We start from the raw sequence: 13,073 nt of genomic DNA on the forward strand, positions 1-13,073 counted from the left end.
ATAAATGCATCATTAATATGGTAACCAAAACTCATGTATACACACACATAATAATAATAATAATAGTAATAAATTTTAGGTGATCCCCATAGGACTGTGGACTAACAAATGGGCTCTCCTAATTGCTGATTCTGAGATGCAGTGAGGGGGGGAAGACATAGGGTCTGCTATAATTAGTACACATTGTTTCATGTTTCCCTTCAGGCCTTTGATCAGGAAATGTTTAACATCAGAGCAAGCCTTTCTAGAGATAAGCAGCTGCCGTCTGAAAAGGATGTAGAAATCCTGAAGGCAAACACATGCATTATTGTTATGCAGGTCTGGTTTGCAGACAGAGTGACATGCGAGCTGGGAAGTCCAGATGACAGGTGTTCTTAAAAAAAAAAAAAAAAGATTTTTTTTTTGGATATTTTATATGTATGTGTTCATGTATAGCCTGTGCATGCAGATGCCCCAAGAGGCCAGCAGAGGGTGGTGGATCCCCCAAACTGGTGGCCATGAGTCACTGGATGTGGGTGCTGACAATGACACACCTGGGTCCTCGGTAGAGCAGCAAGCCCCCCTTAACTTCTGAGCCTCACAACAATCCTCTTAACTCAAAATTTATGCCCTTCCTTTTTATTATACTCAAATATCCTGTTGGAATTATTTCAACTATTCTTGTCAGGGCCCTGCTTTTCCTCTTAAACATTCACAAGTTGAACAAAAATATTTCCTGCTGCCAGCCACGGCATGCGTCACTTTGAATTGTTCATGGCTTCAAGGCTGGTCCGTTACTGGTTGACATGGTGCTTGGGAAGTTCAGTTTTAATCCTAGAGGGCCCTGTTGGTTCTGCACAAACAAAAGTATAATAGTGTATGCGCTGGTTTTCCCTAACCCGCCCTGGTACACAGAGAGGTCTTCTACAGATCAACGGGACAGGAAACAGGAGAGAAGGCAGTACAGAATGCATGGTACTTTAACTACTGTCCTTTAGGCAGTGGTTTCCAAGGAAACAGAAGTGAATAAGAGACATTAAGGACTAGTGCAGACATCCATATACAATGTCCAGGTTTTACACATAGGTGGTGCCAATGTAGTGGTACCATCACTTTGAACTTAACTATACTCTAGACATCTTGGCCTGCACCCCGTTTTTTTTTTCCTTTTTGATGATGCATAGATCAAAGACATGGTTTTTTTTGATTTTTAATATTTTTATTACATATTTTCCTCAATTACATTTCCAATGCTATCCCAAAAGTCCCCCATAGCGCCCCCCACTTCCCTACCCACCCATTCCCATTCTTTTGGCCCTGGCATTCCCCTATATTGGGGCATATAAAGTTTGCAAGTCCAATGGGCCTCTCTTTCCATTGATGGCCGACTAGGCCATCTTTCGATACATATGCAGCTAGAGACAAGAGCTCCGGGGTTCTGGTTAGTACATCATGTTGTTCCAACAATAGGGTTGCAGATCCCTTTAGCTCCTTGGGTACTTTCTCTAGCTTCTCCATTGGGAGCCCTGTGATACATCCAATAGCTGACTGTGAACATCCACTCCTGTGTTTGCTAGGCCCCGGCATCGTCTCACAAGAGACAGCTATATTTGGGTCCTTTCAGCAAAATCTTGCTAGTGTATGCAATGGTGTCAGCGTTTAGAAGCTGATTATGGGACGGATCCCTGGATACAGCAGAAAGACATGGTCTTAAACTAGCTAAGTGCCTGGTCTACCACTGAGCTATATCCCTAATCTATACATTGTATTCTGTTTTTAAAGTCAACAAATTTCATTAAAAATCTTTTTATTAACAATTAAGAGACTACAGAATGCTTAGCCCTAAAGGGAGCATATATATTGCCATGCCCCTCCCAAGACTCATCCCAAGGGATGAGATGGGGGGGGGCGTCATTGTGAAAGAAGGGGCAAAGGGAGTGTAAGTGTCAGAGACTGCAAGGCGCCCTTACCTTCCAGAGAGAGCAGAGCAGCGGCAGGTGTAAGTTCACAATGGCATGAGAGCATGCGTGTAAGCCCAAGATAGAGCAAATCCCAGCAGTTAGAGGGGAGTTAGGCACATGATCCCTCCCCAAGCTAGGATGCTGTGGCCAATTATTATTAGCTTCTGGGAGAGGAGACAGTTTCCTCTAAGAGTACAGCCCTACTAGGTAAGTCTACCACTTGCCAATGGGTGACCATACATCCAAGAAAATCTGGGCAGCACAAGGTGATCTTGATACAACGTTGAGTAAGTAGGGGAGGAGGGTGAATCCTGGAAGAGTTGGGCAGCCTGAGTATGGTGAAGGCATATTGTATGAAACTCTCAAAGAACTAATAGTTCTTTGAAAGAAAAAAATTATTACATTTATTTTCTTGTGTGGGTCTGTGGGTCTGTGTGTGTGTGTGTGTGTGTGTGTGTGTGTGTGTGTGTGTGTGTGTTCGAACTCAAACTCAAGCTATCAGGTTTGGCAGCAAAGCTCTCCCCTAAGCCACCTCCAAGCCTGACAAATTCCATTTTTAACATTAAGTAGCATCACACAGTAACCCTATAAGTTAATAGATCTCACTGTGGCATTTCTGAACATGCACACAGCATGCTTTAACCACACCTGCCTTCTACCTTCTCCTGCCCTCCTGATTCCCTGATTAGAAACATTGTATATGATATAATGATGCAAACTAGAAAAATGCACCTGACAGAAACACACCTCTTACCTTTAATGTTTTAAATCACCAACTACAAACCCACACTCATGCACTGGTGATTAAACTCCTGTTGTTGAGAAACAGAAGAAGAAGAAAGAAGAAGAAAGAAGAAGAAAGAAGAAGAAGAAGAGGAAGAAGAAGAAGAAGAAGAAGAAGAAGAAGAAGAAGAAGAAGAAGAAGAAGAAGAAGAAGAAGAAGAAGAAGAAGAAGAAGAAGAAGAAGAAGAAGAAGAAGAAGAAGAAAAGGAAATCAAGTTACAGGTGAGATACAGAGCATCTACAGCCTCAGCTCAAAATATGAACTAGAGGCGAAAAATGTCAACCCAGGAATTGTTTTATATGGAAAAAGAAATCCTGTTGCTAGATAATGTGCATCTCTTTCCCTTATCTATAGAACAAGGTTCTTTTCCTAGTGCTTGCTTTTCAACTTGGACTGCTAGCACGACGGTGATATGTTGATTTCTTTGGCATGTAACTTGGTGACTCGGTGTAATTTAAAATCATTAGCCGTCAGTATTTAATAAAAAGTAGAAACTCTTTTGAACTTTTTATTGGTTCTTCGTGAATTTCACATCAAGCACTCCAATCCCACCCATTTCCCTCTCCCCTCATACCCATCCCTCCACCCTTGCTTCCTCCCCACCAACAGAGGGGGAGAAATCTGGTTGTGGAATCTGTAGTGTGTCAGTGTGCCCCACAGTATATACCCTTTTGTCTATACTTCTTTGCATATGAATGTTAATTGGAATGGCTCATTGATCTGGTACAGGCTCCTGGCTTCTGATGCTCTATCTGAGGTTCCAGTACTGGAACATCACTGGCTATCCTCTGGGATACCCTGTTGTTGCCCTGTGTCATGGAGATCCTGCAGCTTTGGATCTGTAGGACCAGCTCTTTCATGTATTCCAGCATTTCATTGAAGGGGTAGATGTTGGGATGGGACAATTCAAAGCCCTGGTTGTGGGCCTGAGAGGTACCTGAGCTGGTCAGCCCACCAGCTCACCTCTACTCACACCACCACACCACTGAAGAGTCACTATGGCTGGTCCATGCCCATCCAGTGCCACTGCCAATGAGAGGGCACTCTCACAGCCTTGAGGCTGTCCTGTGCTGCCCAGTTGAGGTGTAGGGCTGGGGCGTTGAGCCTGCTCTCCCAAGTGCTGTAGCTGGTGAGGGGTAGGGCCAGGTCTCAAGATCCCAGGGCCAGGTCTCCAACCTTCCACAGGTGATGAGGGGCGAGTGGGGAGAAGAGCATCTCTCCTCACCCTTGTCACTCTACAGGAGACAAATGGCAGATCCAGCTCTCCCACACTTCTACCCTTGGGTCAGCTCACTAACAACTCCTGCAACCAGGACCAGATCTACTGTACTTCCTGGGCAGTGTGCAGGGCTGCTCTCTAGAGCACAGCAACTAACTGGCTAGAGGTTAGATCATTTCTCCTGATCTCATGCCTCCAGTCCAGGTGAGGGGTGGGGCAGTTCTGCACAGCCCTAAGACATCAACATATCCCAGGGCAGCAGCTCAGACCAGGGACCTCTGCCTGACCTTTGGTGGTAACAGACCCCTGTTACTGCACAGCCATGGACTCAGAGGTGCACCCCTCCCATGGCAGCACAGGCCAGAAGCCTGCTATGGTCCCAGGTGGCATCACTGGCTACTCACAGCAGGCTGTGCCTCACTACCCTCAAGTCTCCAGTTCTGCCTTTCTTCCTTGTGCCCACATCCTTCTGTTTCTCTTTCTCTTCCATTTCTCCACCACTGACTTGCTCCTCTTAGTGGTAACCAGGGTCTCTGAGTGTCTGGGGTCATCTCAGGAATGGTCTCAGAAGTGCTATGCCCTGCTTCTGCATTATGGCACCAGTCAGGTGTCATCTCAGGCAAGGTCTGCCTCCCCAGGCCTATACTGTACCTGTTCAGGTCCCAGGTTGTCTCTCTTGGGCTTACACCTGCTTGGAGCCCCAGGGTACTAGGTTCTTCTAGTCTACAGCTCACTTCAGCTCCCACTGGGCCATGCAGACCCCAGACAGAGTCTTCAGCTAGTCTCTGGCTTGCTCCATGCCCTGGGAGCCAAACAGGTTCTGCATGATGGTGGACTAATGGCTGTCTCAGGCTAGCTCCCTGTCCAGCTGGTGATCGCCTCAGGCTTGCTTTTATCATGGAATATTAGATTACTAACCATTCCGATGTTTATATGTCAGAACACCAAGAGTAGACATAGCCTCTCTCTTCTCTGTCACCTACCAACTCACATGTGACACAGCAGTCACAGACACAACACCTGGTACAGGACAAAGTAGAATTTTTAAAAGGTGATTTTAAGAAAGAGTATGCTAGCCCAGTCTTTGGGGAACGATTGTGGAGGAAGAAGAGACCATGAGACTCTTTGGAATCCATCAGATGTGCTGTGCCTTACAAAGACATGCTCTTGGTGAAATCTGCTTGAGTGTCTGAGCCTGTCCACTCCCCAACCCATGCAGAAGGCTGATGATTAAATGTGCAGATATTGCCACACCAGAGAGCAGGGAAGGGAGTTGAATAGCAGGCAGCATCCATCCCTTTGCACTCCTGAGTGTGAATGGGATGTGATCAGCTGCTTCAAGCTCCTGCTACCATCACATCCCTACTGTAATGGAGTGTACCTTGAACTGTGAGCCAAAATACGACTTTTCCCCCTACTCAAGTTGACCCCTTTTGAGCCAACGTTTCACTGTCATGTACAGCTCCTTAAATTGCTTTGCTTTTGTCCGGATTCTTTGTTTTCATTTTATTTACTTGTTTAAGATAGCCTCACTATTCCTGACTGTCTCATTGGATCCTGAGAGGGGACTGAGACAGGAAGCAGCCGTGTGGATGGAGATGTCAGGCAGCATTGAGCACAAGGAGAACAGACTCTTGGGAGACAGGCTTCATGCAAGAACAAAGGCTATTTAAATCTTTGGGGAGTGGATAGGAATCTTTGGGAGAGTGTATGACATTGGCCAGAGCCAGGGGGCTGCGGATATCTCATATGCATAGTCAGAATTTCACGTATCAACCTTATAAAGAAAGGGAGTCCATCCTGTTTGCCAGATTTCAAGGCCTTCTTTGAGGGACAAAGGTCTGGATGTGGGACTGTGTGGGCCAAAATATGCAGGACCAGGGCAGGCCAGGATCGCTCTTCCTCCTGTCCATCTCAGGATGAGATTTCTAGGGTTCAGACATGCCTCCACCCAACTCTTGCTCTAGACCGGTTCTTCAAGGCTTCCATGGCTCCCCGGCCCCACACTCCTGTAGACTAGGTTTCTCCAGCCCTCTGCCTCCCAAGCGCTGAGATTCAAGTAGCACGCCACCACATCCAGCTTTGTTGTGGCGTTTTTTAATCACAGCAACAGGAAAGAAAACACAGCGCTGGGACCTGCAAAAGTCTTCTGAAGTTCTCTCCTCCCTTGAATCCACGACACACCAGGTTCTGCCTTGTACCCAGGACTCTAATCTCTCTCTAGCCAGGACTTGCCCCTCTGCCCTAGGCTCAGTATCAGCTAAGGGCCTGCCAAGGATGGATGCCGTGGCACCAGCCCTGTGCTACATACATGTGGCTACTTAATGTCAGATTAATTAGCAACTGAAACTAGAGAGATGACTTAAAGTGAGAGCACGTACTGCTCTTCCAGAGGACCCGAGTTCAAGTCCCACAGTCATCATGAGCAGCTAAGGAGCACTATATAACTATATAACTCTAGCTCCAGGGCAGCCGATGCCCTCTTCTGGCCTCCACAGGCACTGTATGCATGTGCACAAACCCACACAGAAACACGTGTATTCATTCACGCAGTATAAAAAAATAAGACAACATATTTTTTTAATTAGCATTAAACAAAAGTCAAAATACAATTTCTCAGCTTAATTAGCTACATTTCAAGTAACTACAAAGCCGTGTGTGGCTAGTGACTACCATACAAGTGGGGGCAAGTATAAAATATTGCTGCCTTCATCCAAAGTTCCAGTGTGCACCACAGATCTAGCTCTTGCCTGAGCTGAAGTATAACAGGGCCCCAGACCTTGGCAAACTGACTCCACAATAGAAGTACCATCCATTTAAACTTTAAGACTCAGCACCACCATAGACAGCACCACTAGCCAAAACAAAAACCTGAGAAAGTCTCTAAATGTACCAACCTTGCTTTTTTGATTTCTATAGTTCCCCTTCTGGCAAACTGTTCTTGTTAACCGAAGTTTATCAACCAGAATATGTTTTGTTTTGTTTTATGCTTAAAAGCTCACCCTGAAAAAAAGGCTCACAGCTATACTAGAATCCCAAACACCCAGTGTAGTAGCTAGCTGACTAATAAAGACTATTATTGGCTTAAATCCACATCCAAGCAAAGCAGTCTTCTCTAGTGGATACCCAACAAAAACAAACCTGTGAGTGCAGATGTGTACTTGATGTCTCCCTGGAAGCCATTCTTAAGTCGGGAGCCTGTTATGTTCCAAGTCTATTTAATATGCTCCTTCCAACAGCTGCACATACCCTGATTTTACTTAAAATTGGCTCCATACAACAAATATATATATATATATATATACACATACACATACATATACATATATATATTTAACATAATGGGGGATTTTTACATAGATAATTAGAATATTTAGATAGAGTTTGCTCATTGGAATAACTGAGATCATTTTCACTGATAGAAAGGTGGGTCACAGAAGAAAGGAACCTCTCCATCTTTAATTCCGCCCCCCCCCCCCGAGTGTTTTCTCCTGTCCAGATCCTACCAAACAACACAAGCATTTTTGCGAGATTTTCTTCATTAATAATGCTTTCCCTCACACTTCACAATTATACCAAAGTTCTGCCCTGTACTGACAGTGAATATATTGTCCTCCCTGCAGACTCTGATCATATTAGGAACGCTGAACATATTCTGCCACAAAAAGGGAAAAGCAGACAGAAGAGCTCTTTGTCAAAATGCAGACAATACCACCACGAGATTCTGAGGCTTTGTAGCCAACAAAAGGTCAGATGTGGTCTTGGATTTTAATCAGAAGGCAGCCTGCCTTTCTGCCTCCCGAACCCAGCAAAGACATGCCTTTCTCAGCACACTGATCATGTCAGTGGTGTGAGATTTCACTGGGTCCCTTGCTCAAGGTGACCTCAGCCTGAGATTCAAAAGATGAAGCAGATTGAGAGCAGGTAAGTCATGGAGTTAAGAAGCCAGAAAGGCTAACTGAAACCCAGCACTTTAGAGGCACAGAGATTCTATAGGAGGCCACACCTTGTGACAAATGGAGCTCATTTAGGAAAAGAAAAGCTATTGCCAAAGAGAAAGGTGATATATTGCATCCCTGCGAGAAGAGCCTGTTGTGCCTGGCTGCACTAAGTGATTCCAGCTCAGTGGACTATCCTCGTCTACAGTGAAGTATGACAGCTCTTTTTAAAGACGACCAAAATGGGATGTGGAGGAGTGGATGAGCAGTCACCAGTACACAGTGCTTCAGGGGACCTGAATTCATTTCTCAGTATCCTCGTGGCCTCAGGTGCCTCCCAGAGGCCTGAAATTCTAGCTACACAGGACCCAAGGCCTCAGACACCTGCACAGATATGCTTGCACACAAACACATACGTGTAATTAAACACTGCTCCTTCCCCCCAAAAGATAATCAAAACCAACAACAAACCAACCAAGCAAGCAAACAAACAAACAAAACAACCCCGAGCATGTGTGGTTAGAAATAGCATTGCATATTTATGACTATTACCAGGAATGGAAAAATCGCATGATTTTGTAAATGATGCTTATTCTTTATATTATTCAAGTTCTTTGAAGACATTAAAACATCAATCTTAGGCTGGAAAGGACAGCTCTCCTGGTAAAATTCTTCCATGAGCATAAACACACATGTGTGTGCACACACAACACACAAACATTTATCCATGCATACACTACATACATACCCTAAAAGTTGATCTTATAAATACATCACAAGGTGTATAAAATTAGAACAATTTGAGACTATCAATAACCAATAGACTATCAATGATGGTATATGACCAACCCCTTTCTAGTCCTTCTGTCCTTTAAAGATTTTTTTTGTTGTTTTGTTTTTGGTTTTAGGATTTTTTTTTTTTTGGCAACACAATGTAAGTCTATAAGACATACAGAACGTGTATAGATGAGATTCTATGATTCACACGTATCAAAATCTTGAAGGATTCCTTAGCAGAACAGAGGCAAGTGTTGGAGAGTAAGGGATTATAAAAGACTTAACAAAGAAGGTAAGCCTCTGATAGTCACTAAATAAACATAAACTGGCTTTTTAAAAGTGCAGGATAATACACTACAATTTCCCCCAAAGACCAAGTTTCTTGCAAGTATTCTCAGTATGAGAGAAAAAGATAAATTCCCCCTTGGGATGGTGATAGTGTTTGAGTTTGTATTGATAAGTGTGGGTCAATGAAGTGAAAGAGTGTACAGCCTGCATATCTGGATAGGAATGGCTCTTCACAGGAACACTCAGAATGCCTTTTCATAGCTAAGGATTAGATAGTTAACAGATTGTACCAACCAGCCTGAGCAATTTCAGTTTCAATCTAATAACGTCTAAGACTGTCACACAAATTCTCCAGCCTGAGCAATTTCAATTTCAATCTAATAAAGTCTAAGGCTGCCACACAAATTCTTAAGCAACAGAATGACATAATCAAGACAAATACTTTGGCCAGCCTGTGCAGTCATCTGCTGACCTGCTGTCCCCAGCTTTCATATTTGACCAATGATACAGACTTGTTCTCTGTTCCAAATCGGCCCTCATCCTGGGTTTCAACATTCAATGGAAGGCTTAGTCAACATCCTAACTTCACCTTTCCTTAATGCCAGTAACTCCAACTACCTTCACTGCTGCTTCCAAGACCACACTCAATACCCTGTGTTGGTTATGTCAGCTTCACATCAAAGCCTATGGACCAAGATCCATAGATCTCCAGTCTCTCCAGCCCTTTCTTAAACATTCTCTGTTGGCCTGATAATTCAGCCCAATAGCTCAGAGGGTGAGGCTGTTCCTCACCACACCCTCTGCTTCTTGACCTTGTCTGTTCACTGTAGCCACTCAGACCTTTAACCCTCAATTCAACACCATGCACTGTGTCTCCTTTTAAAAAGGCCAGTTATGACTGCAAATGCAGTCTCACTTTCTGTACATAAGTGGCCACATTATCCATGACAATCTTCCTCTAACACACTGGTTCTCAACCTTCTTAATGCTGTGACCCTCTAATACAGATCTTCATGTTGTTGTTACCCCCAACAGTAAAATTATTTCATTGCTACTGTAGGTGACCCCCATAAAAAATTCTTTTTGCTACTTCCTAACTGTAATTTTGCTACCATTATGAATTCTAATGTAAGTATCTGATATGCAGGATATCTGATAATCTGATATCTGATAACACCTGGCCGCCACCTTGGGCAGTGATTCAGTTTGTGCTGGATTCTCTTAGCGACCCTTGATTAACTCTCAGCACCTGTCAGTGGACAGGACGTCACTTCGCTTGAATGAGAAAATCAAGCTTGTCAGAGAGCTCTTTCAACTGTCTTCCCCTGAGATGTAAATCTTTCATACTCTTGTCACACGGAAGATGAGGGATTTCCCTCCGTTTGAAGGCCAGGATCCAGGTCAACTCCCAAATTATGACTTTGGTTCCCTTTCTTCTGTCTCCTCCAAGATTCTGTCACCAGCGATCTTTCTCTGCCTGTGTTCTTGGCATTGCTCCTTTCTGGTTCTGTAACCTCTTAACCTGTCAATACCATGAAGTCCTTTAATCACTGAACACCTTTCCTGCCATATCTCCCCTCTAACTGCTATTCTTTCTCTGCTTTATTCCCTCAAACTTATGCAAGTCACGTTATTAGCCAAGTTTAGTGACAACAGTCACACTAGAAGGTAGGAAATCCGCCTTCATACACCGGGGACTGAACAGAGGCCTAGACTTAACATTCAAGGGCCAAATAGCAAACCTTTGAAATTCTACGGAACTTCTCCATAGGATTTAGCATTCAAGTCACACTGTCTTTTAAAGAAAGCTCAATGTGGAGAAAAGTGATGTGGTGGTTTCAATGAAAGAGGTTAAGATGTGTTCTAAGGGTCTTCATTGTGTGAAACATGTATTGCTGCTCTGCTAAAGAGGAAAGATTTTAGCCCCACTGCCACCACCACAATGTCTGAGTATATATTTCAGATTGAAATGACGCTTAACAGTTTTCTTCTAAATTCCTAGATTTCCAAGAGACACCACTCTATCTCTTCTATCTCTTTACCTTCCTCCCCCCCCCCCCGCCTCTCCTCACTGACAGTCGGCTTAGAATTGTGGGGGATCATTCTGAAAGCGTTTCCAATGATTCCATTCATAAAGTCAGACAGCTTCAGTCTTCCCCAAGCAGAGTTCCTTGTCATCTGACTGACAGACTCTCCGCTCTCTGACACCTCAGGCTGAGATAAGGAGGGTGTAAGCCTGAAACACCCTGGGCGTTTGCACCTCCCCCATAACAGGGTTCCTCAAGTTCTGCGCGTCAGTCTCTAACACTTAAGTTCTAAGGATGAACGGACCGCCTTGGTGAGGAAGAAGTGCAGAGGGCAGGCTCCCGCCAGGAGACGTAGAAGTAGAGATGAAGCTAGTGAACAATATTAAAGAAAATGGCCAGACATTCCAAAAGAACAGAGCTAAAGTCCTTATGTCTATTTTGTTGTTTCATAAACCACATTTGAGATACATCACCTTCTGCCACTGGCCAAAGGCTTGATTTTTCTCAGTGTGCCACTGCCTGTGTGACTTAGCCAGCAAAACACAAATGCCAATGGTATTCTGACACATGATCTAATTGTTTGTTATCTACTTTTCTCCCTATCTCTGTATATGCAAGGAGGAAATAATGAGATACAATCTGAGGGCGCCCCCCCCCAAATGTATTGAAATAGATATGCCGCCAAGAGAATTTACAATGTAAAATGCTGTTTTGAGTGAAGAAAAATAATTTATCCATGTCCTGGCTTTGACTTACTTTATAAGAATGCCCTTTTGCCAAGTCTTTTGTAGTGTGGTTTTTATGATGAGAGTACTGCTTCCTTTGAAGTCTTGTTGGGTTTAGTACAGCCAAGTTGACTGGATTCTTAAAGTGCAATTTTAGAATAAATACAAGGAGAAATGAATCATGGTACCCAAGCCACGGGCTGGGTGTACAGTTTCATTACTTTCAGCTCGGTCTGGGAAAAATGTAACTAGTTTTTCACCCAGAGAGAGAGAGGAAAAATGTTCCAATTTATTAGAAAGCACGTGTTGCTGGAACAGTCAAGGATAGAACTGTAGTAACGGAAACCAGCCCAGAGCCCTGATGCCAGGATTTGGTGCTGAGACAGCAGCTTACAACCCCTCAAGTGTGGCAGTGAAAAATCTGAAAGATTCTCTTCTCTAACAGACCTCATCATTGTCTTCTTCCCTAGACTCTGCAAGCCCATTTTTCTGTATATCACCCTACTTCCTTCGACCTATCGATCTGATTTCCACCCCCACCCCCACCCCAAGGCCTCCTGGTTACACTACTTCATTGAATGAACACCAGCCAGTGCGCAGCAAATACAACCCTCCACCCCCACCCCAGATTTACATAGTACCCAGCATGTGGCTTCTCCACTGGTCCCCACTTTTAATATTTGCAACACATCAAACCTTGGGCTCTGAACTCATTCTGTCCCCCTGATGAAAAGGAATTCTTCAGTTTTTCTTGCTGAAAAAAGTATCTTTCCAGGCTGGAGAAGATGGCTCAGTGGTTAAGAGCACTGCCTGCTCTTCCAAAGGTTCTGAGTTCAAATCCCAGCAAACACATAGTGGCTCACAACCATCCGTAATGTGAGCTGATGCCCTCTTCTGGTATGTCTGAAGACAGCTACAGTGTACTTAGATATAATAATAAATAAATCTTTGAAAAAAAAAGTCTCTTTCCACATAATGTCTTTGATTTATGGGTTTACATATGAATTTACATGGAGGAAATTCTGGAGATCAAGACAAAGATCTCAAAATTCAAATGTGAACTTTCCTCAGGGTGCAAGTGATAAGACAGGCAGGATGTTGGACTGCGTGTGAGACAAGGAATTCAGATCTATAGATACTGTGACTAGAGGGTTGACCCTCCTGGGGCCTGGGCATTACTGTTTGTGATATAAAGAAGAAGGAATAAGGCATCCCTAGTTTGCATTAAAGTCCCAATATTACATAGAACCTTTGGAGGTCATCTGTGGAGTAAGGGCATTGGACTCAGACAACCAGCCGATAGTCAGACTAGTGGCCAATGGAAATTTGAGAAACAACACACTGATTAATTCCTCCTTGAATGTTGAGCCATCCC

General features: G+C 44.0%; 1 protein-coding gene and 1 non-coding gene across 5 annotated transcripts in view; both read right to left on the bottom strand.

Moving 5' to 3' along the window:
- The window catches only part of Filip1 (filamin A interacting protein 1), a 196,404-nt gene that overhangs the window by 85,653 nt on the left and 97,678 nt on the right, over positions 1 to 13,073 (bottom strand). The gene's annotated exons all lie outside the window — the stretch shown is intronic.
- Positions 4,845 to 4,973, bottom strand: LOC115032058 (small nucleolar RNA SNORA17). The gene has a single exon (XR_003837704.1). It is a non-coding gene; the product is annotated as a small nucleolar RNA SNORA17 (small nucleolar RNA).

The sequence above is a fragment of the Mus caroli genome, unplaced genomic scaffold (genome assembly GCF_978045245.1).
Source record: "Mus caroli unplaced genomic scaffold, Mus_caroli_1 scaffold_11, whole genome shotgun sequence".
Lineage (NCBI taxonomy): Eukaryota > Metazoa > Chordata > Mammalia > Rodentia > Muridae > Mus > Mus caroli.